We start from the raw sequence: 26,827 nt of genomic DNA on the forward strand, positions 1-26,827 counted from the left end.
ATCCCACCTATATGTATGCTGATAATTCAGGGTTATTCCCTAAATTATCAGGGTATGTAGCAACTACAAAACTTTCCTTTTACTAGGTGTAACTCAAGTTTTTTTTTTTTAATGGGATTTCATTAATACTCAATAAATATATGTATTTTCTTCTTTTTTTTTAAACTCCTAACTTCTGTCTTGGTATTGGCTCCAAGGCAGAAGAGTGGTAAGGGTAGGCAATGGGGGTCAAGTGACTTGCCAAGGATCATACAGCTGGGAAGTGTCTGAGGCCAGACTTGAACCTAGGACCTCCCATCTCTAGGCCTGGCTCTCAATCTACTGAGCTACCCAGCTGCCCCAAAATATATGTATTTTCCTTCCCTTTTCATAATACAAAAATGGATATGACAAAAAAAATCAGATAGTGTCTTATACTCTTATATTGGCATGCAGTAGGGTGAGATGAGAAAGGTGAATTGATATTTAAAGCAATAAACATTTACAGAACATTAAAGGGAAGAGTGGGATGAGACGGCTTATTACTTTGCATAAAATTCAATGTATTATATGGAAAATAAGGCTAGATTTATCATTTAGAAAAAGTGATCAAGTTAGAATTTTTCTGATTTTATGGAATAATAGTGGGATATTGCTAAGTTTTCTCTCTCTTCCAGATTTTATAGAATTCACATATATCCCAAAATCTCTTCTTCTTTCACTAATAGCTTTTATTCCTTTGGAAAGATTCCTCACCAGGAATTAAGTTTCTATAAATATTAAGAATTTGTATACAATTTTATGTTGATATATAAATTTATATAAAATTTACCAATAAAATTTTCACATACATATATTATATATATGTAAATATATATGTAAATATATATATTATATATATATACTAAATGTGTTTATTTCCAAATGTGAACCCTGTAAATTCTGATGTTGTTATTTTAAAAATAAATTATACTCTTTTGAATCATTCTGGAGATTCTTGCTGTGAGTCCCAAACCTCTATCTGGATAGTCCAAAGCATTCTGTATTTCATCAGTATTGATTTACTTTCCTCCATGATATAGTCACTTAACATGCTTTGGACTCTGAAATTTTATTAAGTCTTTCTTCTGTTTTTAGGATCTATTCTGTTGGTTTATCTACTTTTGTAATAATCTCTTAGTGAGATTTTCCTCCTTTTTTAAATTTTTTGTACTTCAGTAGTTTTCTTGTAATCTCTCATTGATCCCTCTCGACTGCAACATAGACCTCTAATGCTGAGCTGCATGACTCCTTCAGTCCCATCTCTTTGTGGGATAGAAAGATTACCTGTTCAGATTCCTTCCTCAGGGGATGAGGGATGAGTGGAATGGAGAGGGGAAAAGGACTCTACATAGCTGATATTCCCAAGCTCCTTTCCTTTCAGCTGAAAGAACAGTTTCACTATAATAGCACATGGCTATGATAGCAACCCCATAGAGTCTCATATTTTGACTCCTAAGTCATCCAGCCCCTCTCCTCCTATCATATATTTGGACAGAAACAATAATCTTATAGGTCAGAATGGAGTGATTAGTAAGAGTTACTAAAAATTATAGTTGATCCTTGTCTTTGGATTCTTATCATAAGCCTACATATGTGAACTACTACATGTGGCAGTCTGTTCAATTGGATGCGGGAGGAAGAGTGAGTAGGATTTCTAGTAAAATTTTCATTTTTCATTTCTAGTAAAAATTTCATTTTTTCAGTTTTGATCACATGTAGTATTTTATATAGTCTTTTTAAAAAATCTTTTGGAATCAGTTATGCCTATTCTATCTTTGTTGCACTTCTTCCTTTTTAGACTTAGGGTAGAAGTAATTTACATACATTTCTCATCTAAATTATTAGTGGTCTGATGAAATTTTTTTTTAAACAGGAGACTGGATATTTACTCATCAGAGATGGTCAGAGAAGTTGTAGAAACAATTCTTAGGTAATAAATTGGAAAGGATAACTTTTAATCTTTTCTCATAGCCTAGCATTCTATAACTTTTATAGCAAAATAATACCCACTCCATTTACTCTTTGGGGAGTTGGAATGAAGATTAGTATTGATTATGGGGGAATTTTGTTCATAATTCTTTACTTTTTGACATTTCCTTGATATTTACATAATATCCTTGACAAAATAATATCTTGATTGGGGGCAGCTGGGTAGCTCAGTGGATTGAGAGCCAGGCCTAGAGACAGGAGGTTCTAGGTTCAAATCTGGCCTCAGCCACTTCCCAGCTGTGTGACCCTGGGCAAGTCACTTGACCCCCATTGCCTACCCTTACCAATCTTCCACCTATAAGTCAATACACAGAAGTCAAGGGTTTAAAATTAAAAAAAAAATAATATCTTGATTGATGTCAGAAAAGATAACATCATAAAATAATTATTTATACATTTCTGGAAATTTGAAATAATCTTTTTTTTAAACCCTTACCATCTGTCTTAGAATCAATACTCTGTATTGGCTCCAAGGCAGAAGAGTGGTAAGGGCTAGGCAATGGGGGTCAAGGGACTTGCCCAGGGTCACACAGCTAGGAAGTGTCTGAGGCCAGATTTGAACCTAGGACCTCCAATCTCTAGGTCTGGTTCTCAATCTGCTGAGCCACCCAGCTGCCCCTTGTAATGGAAATAATTTAGATTCTATAAAAAGATGCAAACTGAGAGAAATAAGGAAAAATAAATAGAGGGAGAGTGATACAGAGACAGAAACAGACAAAAGAAAGAGAAAAAAAGAGGGATGCTTGTTTACATTGACATCTAATTAAAATTGAATTATTTTTTATTAACTAAAAGATTAGCTCTGATCATAGTTACTTGTGCTTAAATTTCTTGCATTCCACACTAGATAGCACGTTCTTTCAACACTTTTATATTGTAACCCCTTTGATCACGGCAGAGATGTTTAATTAAACTAATACTTATATAATATTCAGAACTGAAGTGTTGACAGAATGACAATGTGTGAAATTGAAAACAGTTTTTCATTGATATAGGAAAAAAAATCTGTGATTTCGTCTTCATCTGTGTTACCAATATAAAAATACTCACACATTTTCATTAGTGCCAAATTCCTTGGAATTTCTTTCATTCAAAGTATTTCTCCAGAACTACACTCCTTAGAATATTTCTTACAAACTGAGGAGTCTTTCCACATCCAACAGCATCTTCCATATATCCTCTCTTTCATATCCACCACTTTTAAGTTTTCTATCTGGGTGGTCCTAATGGTAGAGCAGATGCTTGCTAACATATCACTAGCTATCAACTTTTAAGCCTAGTAAAAGTCCAACTTCTGCATACCCATATCTCTAGGCTGATGCAAAGTAAAACAAAATCAAATCAAACCAAAACCCAAGAATACCAAAAGCAATACATATCACCATTAGACACCACCACCACCAATAAAAACATCAAACATTTATTAGGAGGCTTTTATTTTCTAAGTGCTGAGTTAAACACTATAAACAGAAAGGCAAAAATAGACTCTGCCTTCAAAGAACTCACCATCTATAGGTATGATTCAGTAGGTGGTAGATAGTGTTTGAACAATTATATACAAAAAAAAAAAATAAACCTATGGATGGTCTCAGAAGGAAGGTATTAACATTAAAGAGTAGAGGCAAAAGCTTCTTTCAAAAAATGGATTTTAGCTGAAATTTGAAGGAAGTTAGAAGGCAGATGTAATGAGAGAGAATTTTTGGGCTGGGAGGAGGTAAAATGCACATAATAGAAAGATGATATGTTTCAGGCAAAGAAGAGCAAAGAAGCTAATCACATTATTGAGGAGTATGTGATGGAGAGTAAGGTATAAGATACTCTAAAGATAAGAAGTGATCAAGTTATAGGGGGATGTCAAAAGCTAAATAGAGAATTTAATATTTTATCAAGGGGGATTAGGCAGCAACAGGAGTTCATAACAGGTAAATGAAATAGATTGTTTTAAAGAAGATCGTTTTGGTAGCTCAATCTTTATATTGGAGTGGAGACTTGAGATATGGAAGAAAACCAACAGAATATTGTAATAGTCCAAGTACAAGGTGATACACCATAGTGGAAACCTTGTCATATAAAGAATGGGTCATGTGTAGGAGCTAATGAGAAGATAGCAGAGAAAATTCTTCACAACTACTTATACATTGAGGAGGAAGTAAATGGCGGAGAGTTGAGGATAGTACTTAAGTTGTAAGCCTGGAAGTCTCTTTATTAATGGGAGATTTAGAAAGAGTAGAAGATTTTGAAGGAAAGATAATGAGTTCAGTTTTCTACATACTGAGTTTAAAATGTCTATGATATATTGAGTTTAATTCTTATAGTAGACATTTGGAGATGTGTTAAGGGAAAAGGTAGGGCAAGATAAAAAAGATCTGAAGTTCATCAGTATAGAGATGATAATTAAATTAGAGGTCCTGATAGGATCACAAACAAAAAAAAATGATCTAGAAGGGGAACAAAAGAGAGCCAAAGACAGAGCACTGTGATACACTCAAGGTTAATGACATAATAATTCAGCAAAAGAGACTAAAAAAGAGCAATCAGAAACCAGAAGAGAGAGAACAATGTCACAAAAATACTAGAAAGAAAAGTTTCAAGGAAAAGAAAGTGATCAGTAATTTCTAAGACTGCAGAGTAGTCAAAAAGAATGAATATTGTAAAACGACCATTATGTTTGTCAATTACTATAACAATTCATAACTTTGAAGAGGACAATTTCAGAAAATGATATTGTTGGAAATCATATGTAGAGTAATAAAAGAAACGTGAAAAGAAAGAACTTTGGACAGTTGTAGACGGTTTTCTCAAGAAAGTTATTCATAAAAGAGGAGATATGAAGAAAAATTGCTATCAGGAATTAGTAATTTTTTGAAGGATGGGAAAGACAGAGATCTATTTGCTTGCAGCAGGGTAGCAGAACAGTGTGTAGGGAGTTACCGAAAGTTAGTATGACAGTAGAGATGAGCGTGGGAGCAATCTTCTAGAAAAGATGAGGTCGAATTGATTCAATGATATATGGAGAAGGGGAAACCATGGCAAAGATAAAGATCATATTTTCATATGAAGGAGGAGTAAAGTAGGAGATAATAGAAATCATCTGAGTAATGTATATGATGAGAAGACCAAGTTCTTAGTCAATTCACTCTTTTCTTTTTTTCATTAAAACATGAGATGATATTCTCAACTGAGCGACTACAGAGATGTCAAACTTCATCAAACTGTGGTGAGTGGAACATAGAATCAGTTATAAATGTAAATATATAAAAATGAGGGCCCAGTTGAGACTATATAATATATTCTACAGGACATAATTAGCATGATTGTGATATTTCACTATCTTCATTTATTAACATGTGAATAGAACCAAATGTAATAGATGGTAGAAATAATTCACCTTAGGAATTATGGGGGTAAGATTTGTAATGAGAAAAGGGGGACAAAGGACTATAGTATAGATGCTACTATAGAATTGAACTATTTCACCAATGGACCAAAATAAAGAGAGGAGAGTTTAGTCAGTGAATAGGGTGATGGCCTTGGAAAGATATAAAGAGAAATTAGAAGTCACTGTGAGAATGAAAAACAGGCTTAAAGTTTATTCAGTAGAGGAAAAAGCAGAATAACAAAATGTACTCAGATAAAGGAATTTAAGAGTTCATGAATAGCAAGTGGAACACTTCTAAGAAAGGTTAAGATAAAGAATATTAACATTTCTATGTATAGCTTATGTGGTATGGATAAAAAGGGAATGGGGAGTGAGTAATTTGAAGTATTAGGAAGTTAGGTTAGGGTGTTTGAGGGGTATATCAATATGTATTTTAAAATCTCTCAGAATGGAGGTAAAAATTGAGAAATAGAGAGACTGTCAGCCAGTAATCAAACTAATTGAGAAGAAAGGTATGTCCTGGAGCTATTCTAATCCTGATTGAGTGACAAACATAAATTGAATAAACCTTAAAATGGAGAGGTAACAGTGATAGTGGTAGAGGAAGTTTGGAATTGGCAAGAGGGAGCAAGAAATAATCAAATTAACTATAATGACCAGTAATTAGAGCAGTAAAAGAGTAAATGCTACCAGGGCTAGCAAAGATGTTCCAGGATATTGTATCTTCAAGACAGAATTGGAACACAGAAAGTGCAAGAAATTGCAAAGAGTGAAAAAGGAAAAATGGAAGTAAATGATGTATGCTGAGGAATTACAATCTCTCTCTTTCTCTCTGCTTTTTTTTTGTCCTCCATTTAATTAGGTGCAATTTATTGTTTCTCGGATGATGAAATTGCATGTAAGTGAAATTCATGTTGTACTCAAATAACTGTTCCCTAAAACATCAATTACATTGAACAAATTACATTTTCAAAATTAACATTATAGCAGTACTTTGTGAATGTATATATATATGTTCATGTGCATATGCATATATGTATGTATACATAAATGTTATATGTATAAGTTGTTCTATCTATTTACATTTACACACATATTTATACTACATCACAAAATTTTATAAAACCATCAGATTTCCTTTTCCCAAAACCTCCTCCTACAGGCCACTTCAAGTTGTACTTCTGAAATTACTTTTGTACCCATATTTAACATTTTACACTTATTTTTATTGAAGTTCATCTTTAAATTCAGTTCATTTTCCTATTCTGTCAAGATGTTCAGTGAGGAAACTTGAGTCATTAAAGAAAAGATCTGCTTATTTCAGTTTTTTCTCTTGTTTTCTTTGTCACTTAGCATGCTTATAAATCAGCAGATATTCCACCATGAGTAAAGAGACTGGCTCAAATTTCTTTTGGATGGCTTTCATGGGATTTTCCAGGAGGTATTATGTTTTCTGTACTTCATGTTGCTTGTTAAGTATATAGGAGATAAATAAGGAGAGAAGCACATATGTACACATACTACTTATTTCTATCAATCTGGAAGTATGTAGTATATGTCGTGTATATTATAGAGTGCAAAGCTGTCTCTGTGTGCAATAATGACTCAAGGTAGTTTTAAAGGTTGGTAGGTATTTAAGTTAGATCCAAAGGATTCTAATGATGCCCTTTTATACTTATTGTGTAAAAGAAATCACTCTAAAATCTAAAGAGATTTCCAAGATTAGAAAAATGAGAAAGATAATGTCCTATTTGAAATAAGAATCAAGGAATGAATAAGGAAGATCTAGATGAGTGTTTTTAACATTTATTCTGAGGAGATACTGCTAACCTAATTAAAAGAGTCTAATGTACTATTTGTTTAAGGATAATTTTCTGTGGTTTCCATCAGGAAGGAACATCTTTATAAAACCTACTGAAGTTAATTAAAGTTATTTCTGAAATGATATGTTACGACTATTCAGAGGTTGTAATGCAATGATGATTAAAAAATAATAATAACAAAAGACAGAAATTTCTGCATTTTACAAGCCTTTTCCTCTACTTTGGCAGTTTTTTTTTAAAAATCTGTTTCACCTCTGCATTGAAAGATTTAGAAGACAACATATTCTACATGGCCATGCCAGACTGAACTGCTAGGTGTTCCTCACACATACTGCTCCATTCCCATCTCTCTGTTTTCAAATATACTGTCCTTCAGACCTAGAAATTGTGAACCCTCTCCTTATTGGTGTTTCATTCCTAGTTTTCTTAAGAGCTCAACTCCAACGGTCAGCCAAGTTATTCACTGGTTAGTGAGCCAGATTTAGAGACCAGATATCTTAGGTTCAAATCTAGCTTCAGACCCTGGGCAAGTTACTCAATCCACTTAAGCCTAGGCCTTTTTGCTTTTCTGCCTTGTGTAAAAAGGTAGAGAAACCCTTAGGATGTTGGAATAAATAACTGGTCAGGTTGTTTCTTTTAGCTGACTTGTCTGGGTATCTCTCCATTCTAGACAGATAGCAAATGGCTCTCTCTGTCCCTGATAGAATAGCTTGGAGGCAAAAGGATACCAAAGTCTGTACCAGATAGGGAATACCACCAGGTAATGATTTACTGATTGACCTAGTCACTCTCTATGTCCCTTCTGTTACAAACCTCTGCCAGAGAGACTGAAATGATGGTCAGCCCAGGACTTGGCTCTACCTGGGCCTTAGAGAGCTATCTCTCTGAATAAACCTTCATCCAACAATCTCCCTTTTCTCTTCCTTATAGATGGATTTGACTGCTTTGCTAAGGTTGATGAATATTTATTAAAGGGTAACAAGAACTAAGTTTGGGAAAGAGGGAAAAAGAAGATCTCTAAATTGATGGTGTTGATCATTTGTTCAAGTTCTCTCTGTCTCTGTAAAAGCAGGGCTGGTTTGATCCTCTCTGTCTGTTCTGATTGAATGGCTACCTTTGGCTACCTAAGAAAAGTTTATAGTCTCTAGGTTTGCTGGAACAGAGACGATTCTTAGGTTTGACCCAGTACCTCTCAGGGTGATCCCTTGGAGACAACTGGCTGATGACCCAGTTTACACAGGTTCTCTCAGGTCAGGATAGTGGGCTGATTAGGATGAATGGCTTCTCTGAATGGGTGAGGAAAATGGCTGTGAGGATATCTCATCTTTTAGGAGTCTCTCAGAGAGCCTGGCCCTTTTTGCTTTTCTGCCTTGGAAGCAACTATTAATTCTAAGACAAGAGGTAAAGGTTTAAAAATAAAAAAGCCCTTAGCTCAAGTGTAACATTCTACATGAGACCATTCCTGATCAATTGAGTTACTAATTTTTCCCAAAATTTATTGGTATTTATTTTATATAGATCTTGTGCATGAATGTAAATGTTTTATCTCCTGATAGAATGTAAGCTTCTTCAGGACAAATAATGTTTCAATTATGTCCTTGTAACTGTGTTTTTAGGACAGTGTCTGACTTATAGTAGGTTCATAATAAATGTTTGCCTATATCTTGTACTTTTATATTACATTTTGTATGTTTCTGCCCTCATTATAGTATGAGCTTTTTGAGAATAAGCAATGCTGTGTGCTTTTCTCTATGTCTGGAATTTTAGTTCAGTGTCTGGTAAATAGTAGGTGTATATTAAATGCTTTTTGACTTGGTGGCTTAATTGATTGTTAAACTACTTGGTTGATTGGTTGGTGTCCATCATACTTGAAGAGGAATAAAATGACATTATGTTGGAATCAATGTACAGTGAGTCCAACTGTGACTTATCAGGCTAATTCAAACTCTGAAGACTCTACCAGAGGTGGAACAAAAATAGATGTATGAAAATTTGGGATATAGATCTCTAAATTTGTGCATCTCTTATTTTTTTACTACTGCATTTCTGCTTTGCTCATAGATCACAATATTTGACATAGCCATGCCATGCTGGATGGACCTGTGCCAGTGTCTTTCACATCTTACAATTGATTTCAGAGTTCTTTAGATAGACCTTGAGAATATCCGTGCATTGCTTCCTCTGACTTCTATGTAACCACTTTCCTTGTATGAGCTCTCTGAAAATTCTTTTAAACAAACTTGTGTTTGGCATTCAAACGTTGTGGCCAACCCTTTTAAGTTGTGCTCTTTGTTGTAGAATCTGAATCCTTGGCAGTTCAGCTTAATAGCCAAACCTTATTCTGCCAGGTGATCTTCAGTATATTCTTAATTCAGAAAAAAGCAATTCATTTTCCATGCTTGGCATACTGGAATCCTGGCCATGTTTCATAGACATACAACAATTAGATCAGTCACTATATAATGTCACTGTAGACCAGTGGTTCCCAAACTTTTTTGGCCTACCACCTCCTTTCCAGAAAAAAAAATATTATTTAGCCCCCTGGAAATAATTTTTTTTTTAAAAATTTTAATAGCAATTAATAGGAAAGATAAATGCACCTATGACCATCACCACCCCACTGGATCACTGCAGCACCCACCAGGGGGTGGTGGCACCCACTTTTGGAATCACTGCTGTATACCTTCAGTTTGGTAGGCTCCTTTATTCCTCTTCTCTCTCACACTTTCCTTTGGAACCTCTCAAACAACAAGATAGCTCTAGCAATGAATGTGTTAATCTCATCATCTCTGTGAACACCCCTGGAAAATAGACTGCTGAGGTAAGTGAACTTAGCCATAGCATTCAAAATTTCTTTATTTGCTCTACTTGATAGTTCCACATATGGATGGTGTGGTGCTTCCTGGATGAGATCCTCTGTTTTTTGGTTTTAATTATCAGGTACAAGTGACATGGAATCTGTCCACTTTTGTTGCATCTCAGTCTCAGAGGCTGCATTGGGTAACCAATCATCTATGAGACTGGTTAACTAAAGTTCACTGAAAGACTTCATATATCAATGATGAGCTAGTTTAATACTTCGGAACACAATAAAATAGTCATAGTAAGATGCTATGACTGACAAACATTTCCTGGGAACTTCTGGTAATGATTTTCTCTTAGTATCTCTAGGCACACACTTGGATACCCAGCACAGAAGTCTTCCACAAAGTCAAGGATTCTTAATTCTTTTCTGTCAAGGAAATCTCTGAAATTTTGGTGAATTTATGATCCCTTTCTCGTAAAAATAGTTTTCAATTCATATGGAAAAACATATAGACTTACAAAGGGAACAAGTTACTATGGAAAAAAGGTATATTTCTTCTCATCTGAATCCATGGTTCCTCTTGAACTCTATAAGATCTTTGGATCAAAAGTTATTAATATCAGTTCGGATAAATCTAAGTTATTACTCTATAATTTAGAGCGTAGATTAGATTACCTTTGAGGTACCTTCCAGCTCTCAGTAAGTCCATTCTTCAGGTTAGTGGGATCAGTCAGATATTGATCTTTATTAATAGAGGTTGCTGTTATCCTTATGAATTTAAAGGTCAAGAGGTTACTCAAGTTTCTTGGCATTCTAATGTTTGAATTTGAAAGCTATTGTAGCATTAATCCCCTGAGGATTAAGGAATGATTTTTGAGCAGTTATAGCAGTTATCTAGCAGTTATAGCACAAACACTCCAGATTGATGACAGTAGAGACAGTAGAGACAGTAGAAACCCTAAAGGTATCCTGAAGGGAATATGCAACCAGTCTCATTCTATGAGAAAAGGGCAGATCATCTAGTTATAAACAGAAAATGATATTTTTCTCATTACAATTGGTTGCAGCAATTTTTATTTCATATGATTTTTCATGACTTGATCTGGGATATGAGCCATGAATCTGTAGTCAGAAACCTGCGTTCTAATTCTAAAAGTTATGACTGTGAGAAACTTTAGGCAAATCATTTCATTTTATTAAAGGTTAATAGGGTTAGAGCTGGAAGGAATATTAGAGACTCTTAATCTAACTGCCTCCTTTAAAGGTGAAGAAATTCATGGCTGGGGAGGTACAATGACTTGCTCATGACAACATGTAATACACCATAGTAAGTTGCTTAAAGATTGATCAAAGCAGGCTCATGTTCCCAGAAAGAATCTAGACACCTTAATGAAATCTCCATATATGTATTAATTTGAGTATTCTCTATGTTAGCTGAGAATATTTTGGACTTGCTAAAGAAATCTAGTCTTTACACCTCATTCTTTCAACCTTACAAAAAAGACATATAGTAACATATTTTTAGGAACTGCCAAAACCTTAGCCAAAATATGGAAAACAAAAACTTTAACCAAAAAGGGAAGAATGCTGATGATCAAATTTCACACATGATAAAAATAAAAAATATTTTTAAAGTATTTTAGTAAAATGGCTTAGAATATACTCTGTTCACAAATCCAATTTGTTGTTAACTGGATTAATAGATAAATTTCTTAAACTTCTGGAAAATTTGTCCTTTATGTTATTTTCATTTGCCTATGAATGCTTCTTCTGTTATTATTTTTTTTTTAAACCCTTGTACTTCTGTGTATTGTCTCATAGGTGGAAGATTGGTAAGGGTGGGCAATGGGAGTCAAGTGACTTGCCCAGGGTCACACAGCTGGGAAGTGGCTGAGGCCGGGTTTGAACCTAGGACCTCCTGTCTCTAGGCCTGACTCTCACTCCACTGAGCTACCCAGCTGCCCCCTTCTGCTATTCTAATTGGGTACAACTGAACTGCTTCTAAATGTAATTGGGTGTCTAGTCAAGAGACAAGCATTTTATGTTCTGCTTTCTTTTTGGAGGGAAAAATTACTTGTATTAAGTCAAGAGAATGCTGACACAACACTGGGCTGACAGAACTGGGGAAAAGTTGGTGCCAAGAATTCTTAGAAGAAAGATGTGTGATTTCAGAAATTTTGGGGGAAAGATATAGAGAAAGAAGACATGCCATGAAGGAGAAAAAGAATGACATTGGAAGCTGCAGAGATTTAGGGATAGCTAATTCCTTGAAATATATGTAATGATCAGCTTTCCTCTAAGTGATTTTTGGGCCTTTTTCTTGAAAGCTGAAGATTTCATTCATGATTGTGTATACTTTGTTATACTCTAATATGTATAACTTCTGTCATTTCTATTTACTTAGATAAAAGATTTTGCTTGATATTTATTATTTGTATTTTGCTGAAAAGGAAGAAAAAATAGAAGAAAATATTTAATTCATTAGTTATGGAAGTGTTAAAAAACTCTTAATTTAAAAATAAGTTCAAATATTGCTTAATATTTATGATGAGAGGTTCCAAGTCGTTTTGTCTATTTTTCTTCTTTTTATTAGTTGATAATTGGTGAAAAGGATTCAAGCTAGGAGCCTCCTAAGAGAGAGTTAAGGTTTAGTCTTTCTTTCTAAATAAAACTAAAAATCTTACTTTTGGGTTATCTATTTTTGCTGGTGGGGAATACATGTAATTATGGTCTAATATCACTCTCATGGACAGAAGAAACAATTCAGATTCCTGTTTATTGGGCCTGCCTTCTCAAATGAATGTAAATCCAAGTTCAGACAATTATTTGCTGTATGACTTTGGAAAGCACACTAAACATGTCTCCATTTCCTCATTTGTAAAATAGAGAAAATAATAGCATCAAATTCACAGGCCTATTGTCAGAATAAAATGACTTACTTGCAATGTATTTTTCAAACTAAAATAAAACAAAACAACGCCACCCCCAGAACAAACTGTAATGTGGAAGTATCCTAGCAGGATATTAGCTGTGACAACCCACCTAGGAACTCCTCAGGCCAATTAAACACCAAACCCTTTGATTATGGAAACAAAGTTTATTTTAACAAAAGGAATAAGGTAACTGGATAGGTATGACCCCAACACTCTTCAGACTACCTCTACCCAACTCCTATGTCTCCTGCTTACAGGGAGCCTTCTGTTTCTTCCCTGGGACCTAACTATAGCTCCCTATCCTATCAAAAAGCCTTTCCCAAGCTATCTGACTTAACCTAATCTTCGCATCAGTAATTAATAAAGAAAGAAAGGGAAAACCCTCTTGGTTTGGCTGCTGTACTAAGTAACCAAATTTATAGATGAAAAGCTTTGGGTTACCTTAGCCAACAGGAATTCTGGCAGCTGAACCACTAGCTGATGAATACTGAACTTAATGAAATTGTTTTTCTCCAAGTAAATGCTCTACCTGCATGCCAAATATTTCTCCACAAAATTTTGACCTTCCAGCAAAAATCCATTAGAGCAAAACCCCTCCTTCAGCTTGAAATTCTAGGCAGAAAGACAAAACCCACTCCCAGGTCAGATGAAATCCAAGAAGAAAGTGAAGTTAAGTTATTTTCCATTTTAGACTCCCACAATTCCTTTCTTACCCAGAATCCCTTCCAAGGGCTTATCTCAAAATTTCCTCCTTTCAAGTAACCCCAGAAAACCAGACTATCCCTAACTATATTCCTAAAAAACAAAACAAAAAACCCTCTATAAAGCACTAGCCATTACTTTTTTTCTTTCAAACTATTTGTTTGTCTTTATGAAAGTAAGTCCAGTTGCCTGTTTTATTACTAATTCATTTTTTGGAGAAAGAAGTGTTTTGAAAATTAGTTCAATTATTAGTATTCCTTTTATCTACATTTCTTTTACTTGTTCTTTGGGGAAATAATCATAGGTGATTTTTAATGAAATACAAATATGTTCTTACTATTGATGACTATTTTCGTAGTTCAGTTGTCTTAGAAAAGCTAAATAATATAAAATGAGAGCAAGTAAGTTCAAATCCAAGTTCTACTTACTATTTATATGACTTTGTACAGGCCACTTAATGCCTTTGTGCCTCAGTTTTCTCAATTGTAAAATGAAGGAGTTAGCCTGAACGACCTCTCAGGTACCTTCCACTTCTGAGTCTATGCTTTAAAAGACAAAATAGAGCAACCATCTTTCAATGTTAATCATTTCAAAGTCATTTTGAAGGAAAACAGTGTTATATAATAAAAAGGTCAAATGATTTCTTAATTCAAAGCAACATTATATATATACATATATATATATATATATTTAAAGAAGAAAGCTTTTTCTTTGATGATCTGTTATATCATGTTCTTCTTTTGTGGTCTCTTGTGACTAGTGATTTACATCAAAGCTTTACTGACAACTCAGCATTTCCAGTTTTTCTTAGGCTTGAGTGGAAATGTCAAGTAGTTTAGTTTGGATTATTCACTATGAGGCAAAGGAGAAGGCAGAAAAAAGATTTGCAAATTAGTCTGATTTTGTCATTTTCACAGATTGCCACCTTAGTTTGAAACGCCAATCCCCTATTACATGCCACCTTATTATAAACTTTTTTTTAGTACAGTATGCAAATTCTTTTGTTTTTGATACGTTTTACTTCAGCTGCAAAGCTAAACATGCTGCTTACAACAGAAATTGCTTTAAGAAAACTTACCACAAAGGCTAAAAATACCATTCAACAGAATCTGTATGTCAGTGAAAATTTGTGCTCTTCCTAAGAAATTTTATCTAAGCTTGTATTTCAGCAGATATTCAGGATTTAAACAGATATTATTTATCTTTTTAGTAAAACAACATTCATTTATTCATTATTTTATTCCATGAGCATTAATTAACCTCCTCCAATGCCAGATATTGTTTGGCACTGGGAATATAAAGAAACAGAATGGATTACCATTGGAATAAAATTCACTGACTTGGGCAAATTGAATGAAATGCCAGTGTAGATAGACAAGAGCATGCATTATGAACTATTTAAAGGAAATGGCATTTTATTTGTACTGCATATATACTGTACTTTAAATAGGCTAACACAAGCTGCCAAATGCAAATATGTCAAGGGTTTTTTTGAAGAAAGAAAAAATTGGTTTCTTTTTAGCACATGATTATTTGAAATCAAATGTATGCTCCTAAAATACAAAAGCAGAGAGTTGTCTTAAGTAAGCCAAATATGTACTTTGCTATTGTTTTCATAATTAATTTATCTAGAAAGTGTCTTACTATGTACCACAATTAAGTCCAAATGTATAAGTGACCTGAATGGAAAATAACTATAACTATAACTGTATATTTATATATCTATATATCTATAAATATATATAGCTTTCACAATTACATACCCAGAAAAAATACACAAAATTAGACTTAATCTCAAATAATAATATAGATAGTTTCAATTTTATTAATTTAAAAGATTTAATGTTATTAAATAAATTTAAATAGGATAAGGATGGAAGTGGCCAAATAGGAGAAAATCTTATATGAAATGTCTCTCATCAGGGTCTGATATCTAAGTTACATAAGAAGCAAAGCAAATACACAGAGCATTAGTTCTTCATACATTTATTAGAAAAAACATATACAATTTTATTTTTATTTATTCATTCATTTTTAAAACCATTATTTTTCATCTTAGAATTAATACCATATATTGTTTCTTTCTTTCTTTTTTTTTTAATTAAACCCTTACCTTCTCTCTTGGAGCCAATACTGTGTATTGGCTCCAAGGCAGAAGAGTGGTAAGGGTAGGCAATGGGGGTCAAGTGACTTGCCCAGGGTCACACGGCTGGAAGTGTCTGAGGCCAGACTTGAACCTAGGACACTTCCCATCTATATGACCCTGAACAAGTCACTTAACCCCCATTGTCTAGCCCAGTGATGGGCAAACTACAGCCCGCAGGCCAGATGTGGCCCCCTGAAATGTTCTATCCAGCTGCATGACATTATTCCTAATCTGATGAATACAATAAGTAGGATACAATACAATGAAACTTCAAAAGAGTTGCCTTAGAAACAGACTGACACATGAGCATTTCCTATCCTTTGGCCCCCTCTTTAAAAAGTTTGCCCATCACTGGGCTAGTCCTTACTGCTCTTCTGCCTTGGAAATATTGCTTCTAAAGTGGAAGCAAGGGTTTAAAAAACATTTTTATTTTCTTCCTTTCATTAAAAAAGCAGGGAACTATGGTGTGGAATAGTGTCTATGCTGTTAGACTTTATTGATATGATGGGTAGTTTGAATCAACTGATGTTCTTCCTCTTCATTTAAAAAATATACGCATATCTTTACTAGAATACATGGCTTGCTTGCTTTGGGAAGTAAGAAAGATAATGAGAAGTGAGGATGACATAAAAATTATGTCAATAAAAACTATATGAAAGAATCTCTGTAAGGTTTCGGGGAATCCCTATTTTAGTAGCCATAAGGTATATGTGTGTGCATGTTTATTATAGCATTTAAAAAAATTAACAGAGACCCAGACAGGCTAAAGGAATCTCTTAATATTGTTTTACTAGAAAATGATAAATTTATAACTCAAGCGTAATATCATACTACCAAGTCATAGTTGATGTTATTTCTTTACTTTTTTAATAAAGCATTTCTGTTTGTATAGGTTACTGTGGAAGACCATTTTTTAATACTAAAGTGCAGCAAATTTAGTGTCTTCTTCAAGGGACATAAAAGCATTAGTATTTCGAATTCTTAAGGCAATGATAACTATTGTGACCACAACTAGTCTCCCTCTGTGCTCATTAGTTGAGCTTTTTCTGATAGTTCACAAATTAAGTCCTTTGAACCATAATAGGATTATCCTGTTAGTAGAAAGAGTTGTCTCTGCTTCCACTGCTGGCAGTCCCCTTTCTTTAGTTCCTAACTCAGTGAGGATGAAAGGAGAATTGTATTTTTAAACTTTAATTATAAAGCAGTTTTAATTGGATTTTATAGTTCATAGAATTTCTTTTGAATTTTTTAGAGGATAAGGGAAAAAAAGCCAAATTTAGACAGCCATAAGGTGCCAAGTTAACTAGCACACAGTATGATATACTAAACTCTATCTGAACTTGTCAAAGTGTCTTGATTTCTCTGGATCACTGAAATTCCTTAGACTGCAGGATAGAGATGTGTACATTTCCCCTTGACTATAAATGTTATGTGAACTAAGCAAAAAATAAAATTTAACCATTCTTTTTCAAAATAAATCCTAGAATACTTTATTTGACAGAAAATTTCTATGAACTATATTAGCAGTTCAGTGCATGTTGCTAACCCTGATCCCCTGTCTATGGAGAAATCATTCATTTTCTATTTAATTTTTAAAATACAGGTTTTCAAACCAGATTGAATTGCATGGAAATGTTTCATAACTTGACTCCTTGCTGAGCAATTTCATATAAAACATTAATTCTACAGTATAAAAGAATGATGTCCCCCTCAGCTAAGTGAAGCATAGTAAAAAATTATACTCATATAATTTTTTTTTGTTAGGATGGATTGTAAAGATCACAAAACCTAATGATCTTTATTTCAAAGATGAGAAGGCTGAGGCTCAAAGAGGTTATGACTTGTCCATGGTCTCACAGCTAACTAATAATAGTACTGGAAATAGAACTGATTTTTTAACTATTTCCTTTAAAGGCATCAGGGATGAAAATGTTTGACTGGAAAATACAAGAATAATAAACGTGCTCAATATCTTAGGTGCTATAATGCTGCTATCATTTATCTATATCACAAGTAGATCAGGAGAACAACCTCAAATTTAGTAAATGTGACCATGGTTTTGTGGGCTCCATCCTATTGATTTAGGTATGTGCTCAATTGTTATGATGGTAATTTGTAGAAAAGGTGTTTGGGATAGGGAATTGAAAAGAGGATGTTGGAGACTTGGTAAGTGGATAAATTAGGCTTCAGGTAGGCTGGGATTAAAGGAGATTCAAGATATAATAGGACTGAAGTCAGGAGTATAACACAGAAGGGAAACAGAGATCTTCTTGGGAGAAAGAAGTTAAACTAAATAAACTAACACTGCAGGCTTACAGACAGGGACTTAGACTCAAACACAAGCTGAGGGTAATAGACTAGACTGAAATTAACAAACAGGCTTAGTTAATTTCACAGGAAGGGACCTGTTTTGAAGTAACACCTTCCTTCAAGATGGATGCCCAGCTTCCCTCTGAGCCCAGAGAATGTTGTCTCTTTCCCTCTTCTCCCCACTTGATAACTACCAGACAAATTACACTAAATAGAACTATTGAAACACAAGGGGTTTAATTGTTTGAAGGATGTTGGTTAGGAAGGTGGGTTAAAGGAAAGCCCTATCAGTTATCTCAGGAACCTCAGGTGGGGGAAGGGAAGTAAAGATGGAATCTAAGTAAGGACCTGCCTCACTCAGTTTTACGAAATGCTATCTAAAAGAAAATAAATGATGATTTGATTAAATTATAAATAATGCTGTCAATTAGATAACTCTTCACAGATTTAACTCCTCTCTAATTTCTCTCCTTATAAACTCCACAGCCACTCAGGTAAGGGAGGGAAGGCAGGGTGGTATTAGGAAAGGAAGATATACAGGGTCTATCTAAAATAATAATTTCTTAAGTAAATCTATCAATGCTAGGCTAAATTTCAATATTGAAGCTAGATAATCTAAGAGCTCGATCATTGACTTCCTCCCTTCACGGAAGATCCAGTCAACTGCCTCTCCTCAAGATTCTAAAACCTCTAACAGCTTTTTGGAACTCAGCCAAAGCTAGAAAAAAAGTATAACCCCCAATTCTGTATACTACACAATCAAGAAGAGATTTTTTAAAAACAGGATATTATGCTAGGTCTGAGGAAGGGGACAACATAAACAGTTCACAATTTAATATTTATTTGTTATTAATTAGAGCTTTTTTGTTTTGAAAATTAAGATGAGGTCATGACTCTGGATTCTCAAAAGCAACAGATTGTCACCTATGGCAAGGCTTACCAAACTAGAAAGACTGTGAAAATGGAATTTATGGATGGAAGAACGGAGAAAGAGGGAAAGAGTGAGAAAAGGAGAGAAAAAGCAAGAGAGAAAGTGAGTGATGGAGAGAGAAAGAGAGTATTATTTGTTATTACTATTACACTTACTATGTGCCAGACACTGATAAATATTTTACAATCATTATTTTATTTGACCCTAAGAACAACCTTTGAAGGTAGGTCCTATTTTTATTGTCATTTTAAAAATGAGAAAATTTTGAAAAAAAATATTTGAACTCAGATGTCGTTGACTCCAGGACCCCAGAAATCTATACAATGTACTATATAACACTGTATAGCATAGTAGAGTAAAGCAAAGCAGAGCAGATCATAGAAAGATAGATAGATAGATAGACAGACAGACAGGTAGGTAGGTAGGTAGGAAGATAGACAGATTAGTGACAAAAGTAGAGATAAATGGACATGGATATTGACAGCCATATCTCTCAATCCAAATGACACAAACTTCACTTAGTGTCTCAACATCACAGGAATCTTTTAAAGGCTATTAAGTTAGGAGTAGTTATCCATATGTATTGGTAAATGTAGTCTATTTTCTAGAAGTTTCCTAAACTCCTGAAATTACAGGTCCAACCTAAAACCAAATAAACTGCCTTTGTGGGAAAGGATCTTTGAAAGTATCAAAAGTACTCATTATGAGAAATTACTTATTCAGCTTTTCATTATTTAATGGCATATTTAACTGTCACTCAGACATCCAGGAAACTGGAGATTTGTGTTTCTTTTTGTTTAATAGAGCAAGGGATCCCCTTCTGAACATTGTGGCCCTGAAAATTTTTATTACATCCAGTAGACTGTGGTATGCCATTAATTTCATTTTGAAGGAAAAGACTAAATTAAATTAGTTAAAAGCTGAGAGCAAAATAAAGCCTTAAAACCAGCATGTGTGTGTGAGAAAAACAGAGAGAGAGAGAGAGAGAGAGAGAGAGAGAGAGAGAGAGAGAGAGAGAGAGAGAGAGAGAGAGAGAGAATCGAATTAAGAGTTTTAGGGGAAAATGCAAGCAAAGTATTTTTATGGGGGAGAAGCAAAACTAGCAACTATATTCTTTTATAAGCAATCCTAGAAAGTGCTTTTCCAGCTCTCTTTGGGATTGGACTTTATACAGCTCAGATAATCATGACTCTTAGGGGAGAAGCTGCTAGACTAAGGTGCTCATTTGCTTTTTCTTTTCATCAACTCAGCCCAAATGGATGATTTTATTCTGACAAGAATTTGTCTCACAAGAGCCCTACAAAGCTATAATATATATACGCTTGAAGCATTTAAATAGCTTAACCAACTTACAGAAATGAAAAGAGGATATTATTAGGTGAATGTATATATATATATATATATACATATATATATTTATATAAAATAATGAAAACGAACTACCATCATTTTGCATCAGCTTTACTATTGTTATTCTTAATTTTTAAGAATCCCCAATTTATTCATATGATTTGCCTCTTCAATACAACTTGTGTAGAATAGAAAATATGGAATGTGGGACATATAGTTTATCCTGATAAATGAGGAAAATTAGTTAATATTCAGTAAATATATTAACTAATTTTCCTCATTTATCAGGATTATTAACTCCTCTAAAATTATCCTTTTACTTATAAGCACTTTTATCTCCCACAAAAATGAAGTTAATGAAACTTTTCAATTAAAAGAATTCTGGATCAACAATTAGAGGATCTGTATTCAAATTCTGACCCTTCTATTTTCTGCTTCTATGACCTTGGGCAAGTGATTTAATCCCCTTAGGCCTTAGTTTCCTCATGTAAAGGCTGATGAAGATGGATGAGAAAACTTTAGATTCTCTTCCAGCTCTATATCAATGATTTTCTTTAAAAAAATGAATTTTTTTCCAAATTTTATAGTGGTACAATTTTCAATAATTATTTTCTAATATTTGCAATACTTATTATCTTCTTTCCTCTGACCCCTCCCACTTCCTCATGACTGTAATATGATATAGATTGTACATGTGTTACCAAACAATGCATATTTCCCTGTTCATCATGTTGTGAAAGAAGCTCGCTCTCTCTCTCTCTCTCTCTCTCTCTCTCTCTCTCTCTCTCTCTCACTCTCTCTCTCTCTTTCTTTCCCTCTCTCTGTCTATCTGTCTGTCTCTCTGTATCTATATAAGAGTTCATGGAAGAAATAAAGTGAATAATGGCTTCCTTCTGTCAGCATTAAGACTCTAGGAGTTTATTCTACGGTACTTTCTAATAATCTTGGTTGATTTCAGGATGATGACAGGATGGCTTCTCCCCTAATGGGGCAGAAACCCAACACAGAAATCTTGTTTCCTTATCTTCCTCTCAAGCTATTCTACTCCACTGTATTAACTAAAAATAAGTTCAACATGTTTTATAGATGATGTTGCTTGAAGATCTGTTAATAAAGATGGATTTGTTGTTGAAAACTGCCAACAGGATCTCTTTGTAGCAGTATTGGGTTGGGGTCAGTGTATGACAATCTTATTTGATTGCCCATAAGGGCAAAGGGTTTGATACCACCAAGCTCTTCTGGTCAGAGTAATGCTAGGTCTCAGTAAGTTGTAGTTCTACCCACCACCCACATTCCTCCCAGTACCCTGTACCCGGAAAGAGTGAGCCTCTCAGCTTGGGGTATTCCCTTATACACCCACATTCTAACTGCTCTTAACTGTCCCTCTATTGGGGTTCTCTGACAATGTACCCCACTTGATATTCCTTAAGCTACATTTCTTATGGATCAATAGTCCATTATAATCCTCTACCACCAAGTGTTCAACATTCCCCTTTTGAAAGACAAACCTTCTGTTTCCATGTTTAGGCCAACACCAAAAGAGCTACAATAAATATTTTTGTAAAAATACATCATTTCCCCCATATCTTTTCTCTCTTTGGCATACAGACCTACTAATGGTATTGTTGGATTAGATGGTATACATAGTCTGATGGACTTTTGTGCATTGTTCCAAATTGTTCTTCAGAATGATTGCATCAGTTCACAGCTCCACCAAGAGTGTATCAGTGTCCCAGTTTTCCTGCATTCCTTTCAAAATTCATCATTTTCCTTTTCTGTCTTGTTAGCCTGATAGGCTGAGGAAGTTCTTCAGAGTTGTCTTAATTTGCATTTCACTAATTAATGATGATTTGGGTCATTTTTTCATGGTTAAAGACAGTTTTAATTTCTTCATCTGAGAATTACCTATTTATATTGTTTGTCCAATGATTATTAGTGGAACATGAAACCATAACATAATGTTCTCAAATGATTGAACAAAAATTACAAATTATGAAAGCAAGAATATGCATAATATAAATCATTTGCATCTTGGAAAAAATGAATCATCACTAAAGAAACAATGCAAATACACATAAATGAAGGATAATCTGGAAGAAGAGAAGAAGAAAGCAAGAATACGCAAAGAAAACAAGTTCTCTATGCAAATAAAACATATTGCCTTTAAAGACAGATGGTCAGAATTGTAGGTTCCCCCCCAAAAAAAATAAAAAACAAAACAAAACAAAAAAACACAAAACATGGCACTGGTCTGTTTTCTTACCTTAAATTCCAGATCATCATCTGACTACTAGGTATTTTTGTTTTACTTATAGGTATCTTTATCTTGCGCTCCTCTGTGTGCAATTTTTCTTTGAGTTCCCTTCTCACCCTGTGAAATAGACCCTCCTACATACCTTTCAAGTTTTTTGGTTTATTTGGGTTTTTTTGGTAGGAAAGTTATTTCATTCCATCCTCTTGTTGGTTTTGTGATTCCAGTCGAAATTTTGAAGTACTATTTTAAAGTTGGTTTGAGAAGAATCTCAGAGAGGTTCCAGCTTTTCATGCTGCTGTTCCTCAATCACCTTTGTCTTCTGAAAATGATATCCACACCCTTTGCTCCTTTATTGTGGTAACTACTAAATATTTTCTGATTCTAAGTAGGACTACAATATTTAAATGTTTCTTTCTGACTATGTAGTATTTTCTCTATGATCTGGAAGTACTGGAATTTGATTACAATATCCCTAGGAATTTTTATTTGGGGAATACTTTCAGGAAGTGTTTAGTGGATTCTTTCCATTTCTACACTGACCTCTAGTTCTATGATATCTGGAAAATTTTCCTTCATAACTTTTTGAAATATGATGTCCAAGTTTTGTTTTTATAATGTCATTCAGGTAGTCTAGTAATTCCTAAAATATCTCTCCTCAACCATTTTGCTACTTTAGATTTTTTTTTTATTTTACTTAAGAGACACTTCACATGTTCCATTTTTCAGTCTTTTAAACTTTATTTTATTGTTTCTTGATATCTAATGCAATCACTTCTGCTAGACAATTTCTAGTTATTAAGGTTTTCTTCAGTGAGATTTTCTACCTCTTTTGTCAAGTTCTTACTCTTTTTTAAAATAATTCTTCTTGCGTTATTCTTATTCACTTTCCCAATTTTTCCTCTACTATTATGATTTTTAATATTATTCCTTTATCTTTTATCTCTTTCTTTAGCTATCCAAGAAAATCTTATTAGGTTTGTGTCCAATCTGCATCTTTCTTTTAAAGTTTATTTTTAGATGTGTTCAACTCATAGTCTTCTTCTGAGTTTGAGTCTTGAGCTTCCCTTCACCATAGTAGTTTTTTAATGATCAGGTTGTTTTATTGTTGTTTGCTCATTTTTCCAGGTATTTCTGGACATTGGACTTTATGTTAGAATTAGTTTCTGTTTATCACTAGGGAGAATGGCCAAACTGAATTTAGCTCCTTCTGCAGGCGTCTAAAGTTTTTCATTACTTCAAAAGTCATGTTATCTGAGAGAATCTGTTCATTTCTCTCCTGCTTTGTACTCTTGTCCTTAATCATGTATGGCCTCTGCTCTTCTATGACTATGACCTCTGCTTTCTTTACTGAAATCATGACATGGAACTGGAAAGAGCTGCCAAATGACTCCAGTTCTTGTACTGAGTGCTACCACAAGGATTCCCTGAAGTCTCTTTCTCATTTGGTATTGTCACCTTACCAGTCCTATGCACTGTGTGTGCTTGATGCTTTAACTGCTATTTTTTCAGCTTTTACTTCCAAGTTTATGATTCTATTATTTCAAAAGAAGAGAGTAGTAACTCAAGAAACTCCAAAAAGGATATGCTAAGGTATATTTCAAAGAGGAGAGTTTATGCAAAGGTAAGGGTATAATGTCATAAAAGAGAAGGTTTAACAGTCCAATTGGGCAAGTATGAAGTGCTTGGAGAAAGGAAGTAATATAATTGTAAAAGATAAATGGTAATTATATTATGAAGGACTCTAAATGCCAGACTAGAAATCTTACATTCTATCATAGAGAAAGCAGAGAGCCATGAAATATTTTTTGAGTAAAGGAATTACATGACCAGTTCTGCATTTTGTGAAAATCAATTTGAATGTTTTATGTAAGATGAACTAGAGAGGGAGAAACTAAGGGCACAAGATCACAATTAAGAAACTATTAAATAGGTTAGAAGAGATTTAATGATATTCTGTACTAAGGCAGAGGACATGAAATTAGAGAAGGGGAAAATTTTAAGAAATGTTTTGGAGACAGGATTAACCATATGTAGTGACTGAATGAATATGTGACTTCAGGCAGAGGGAACAATCAAGGATGATTCAGATGTGAAACTAGGTGACTAGAAAGATGGTAATATCATCTATATTAGAAGATCATTTGGACTGAGGATATGTTTCAAAGAGGGGGAAAAAAAGTTCCAAACCATGGCACATACCAACTTCAAGACCTGGAACCCTGCCTAAGCCAACAGCAGAGCTCTCTCCACATCCACCCTGTGAAGATCCAAGCCCTGGTGCAAATCTTCATTGAGATCCCAAGTATGCACCACTTGTTTTGTTCAAGCCTATGATGAAACCCCTAGACCCAGAGTAAAGTAGCTCAGAGTTCTCTGAGCCCAGAAAGGAATCAATCAGCAGTCTCTAAAAGAGATAGATGAACCAGTGAGAGGTGGCTTCCAGAGCTTTCAGTCTTCAAGCCAAAATACCACCTTGGAAGAACTAAAACTTTCAGAAAACCAGAAATAAAACTGAAGGTCACAGAAAGGAAAGAATACATTTTGAGAGGGCATCCTGTACCCTGGAAAAAGTTTTTAAAAGCCTGTGGAATGGGCAAATAACAAAAGAAACCTCAATGTAAAAAAATTTATACAGACAAAGAAAAACAAGATACAGATTAAGTAGGGGACAATGAGATGAAAGTAGTCACAAGCAAAACTACAACAAAAAATGGGAATTGATCTCAGGGATAGAAAGAACTCAGGAAGGAATTAAAAATTCAACAAGTGAGGCAGAAGAAAAATTAGGAAAATAAAGAAAAGTAATACAAAAAGGAAATTACAGTTAATAAAACAGAATTGGTTGAAAGGAAAAAGAGGCACAAAAATTCAATGATGAAAAGAATTCCAGGAAAGATAGAATTGACCAAATGGGAAAGGAAGTTCAAAAAATCGTGAAAGAATATCATTCTTAAAAATTAGAATTGTACTAGAATCTAATGACAATGAGATATCAAGAAACAATTTTAAAAAATCAAAAGAATGAAAAGGTAGAAGAAAATATGAAATATCTCATTGAAATAACCAACCTGGAAATTAGATCTAGCAGAGAAAATTAAAGAATTATTGAACTATCTGAAAGTCATGATAAAAAAGCTTAGACATCATATTACAAGGAATTGTCAAAGAAAACTGCCCTGTTATTTTTGAACAAAAGGGTAAAATAAAAACTAAAAGAATCCACAGATGATCACCTATGATAAATGCCCAAATAACAACTCCCATGAATGCTATAGTCCAGTTCAAGAGCTCTCAGGCCAAGGATAATATAATGCAAGTATCTAGAAAGAAACAATTCAAGTATCATGGAGCCCAAGTTAGGATTACAAAGGTTCTGGCAGCTTCCACATAGAATAATCAAAAGGCTTGGTTAATTATATCCTGGAAGGCAACAGAACTGCATTTACAATGAAGAATCACCTACTCATCAAAACTGATAATATAAAAAACTATATTATCAGTGAAGAATATGGTCATTTAATGAAATAGAAGATTTCCAAGTATTCCTGTAGAAAAGACCAGACCTAAACAGAAAACTTGCTGTCCAAATGCAAAATTCAAGATGAGCATAAAAATGTAAATAAGAAAGAGAAAAAAATAAGGGACTCAATAAGCTTGAATTGTTTATATTCCTATATGGAAAGATAATATTTGCAACTCTTAAATTTTTTATACTCATCATAGAACTTAGAAGAAGCATACATAGACAGAGAAAGGATATGATAAAACTGTTTAGCATGATATGGGGAAAAATCTAGTGGGGGAAAAAGGATTGAATTCAAAGAAATACAAAGGGAGGTAAAATGGGGTAGGTTATACCTACCTTTCTATTTCATATGAAGAGTAATGGGGGAAAACCAAAACTATTTCAATGGAGGGGAGGATGAGGGTGGTGATCAGTAATACTTAAACTTTATTCTCATTCTTAATGGTTCAGAGAGGCAATAATATTCAGATTCATTAGAGTATAGAAACCTATGTTACCCTATTATAGTGATGGTGAACCTTTTAGGGACTATGTGCTGTGCCCTAGCCCCACAATATGTTCTTTACCCCATCCACCCAGACTGTGTGCTGTGCTTCTCCCCCTCCCCATGCCACCTTACCCCAGAAAGGGGAGGGAGAAAAGGAGAGGAGTGGTATG

This window comes from Gracilinanus agilis, chromosome 3 (genome assembly GCF_016433145.1).
Source record: "Gracilinanus agilis isolate LMUSP501 chromosome 3, AgileGrace, whole genome shotgun sequence".
NCBI lineage: Eukaryota > Metazoa > Chordata > Mammalia > Didelphimorphia > Didelphidae > Gracilinanus > Gracilinanus agilis.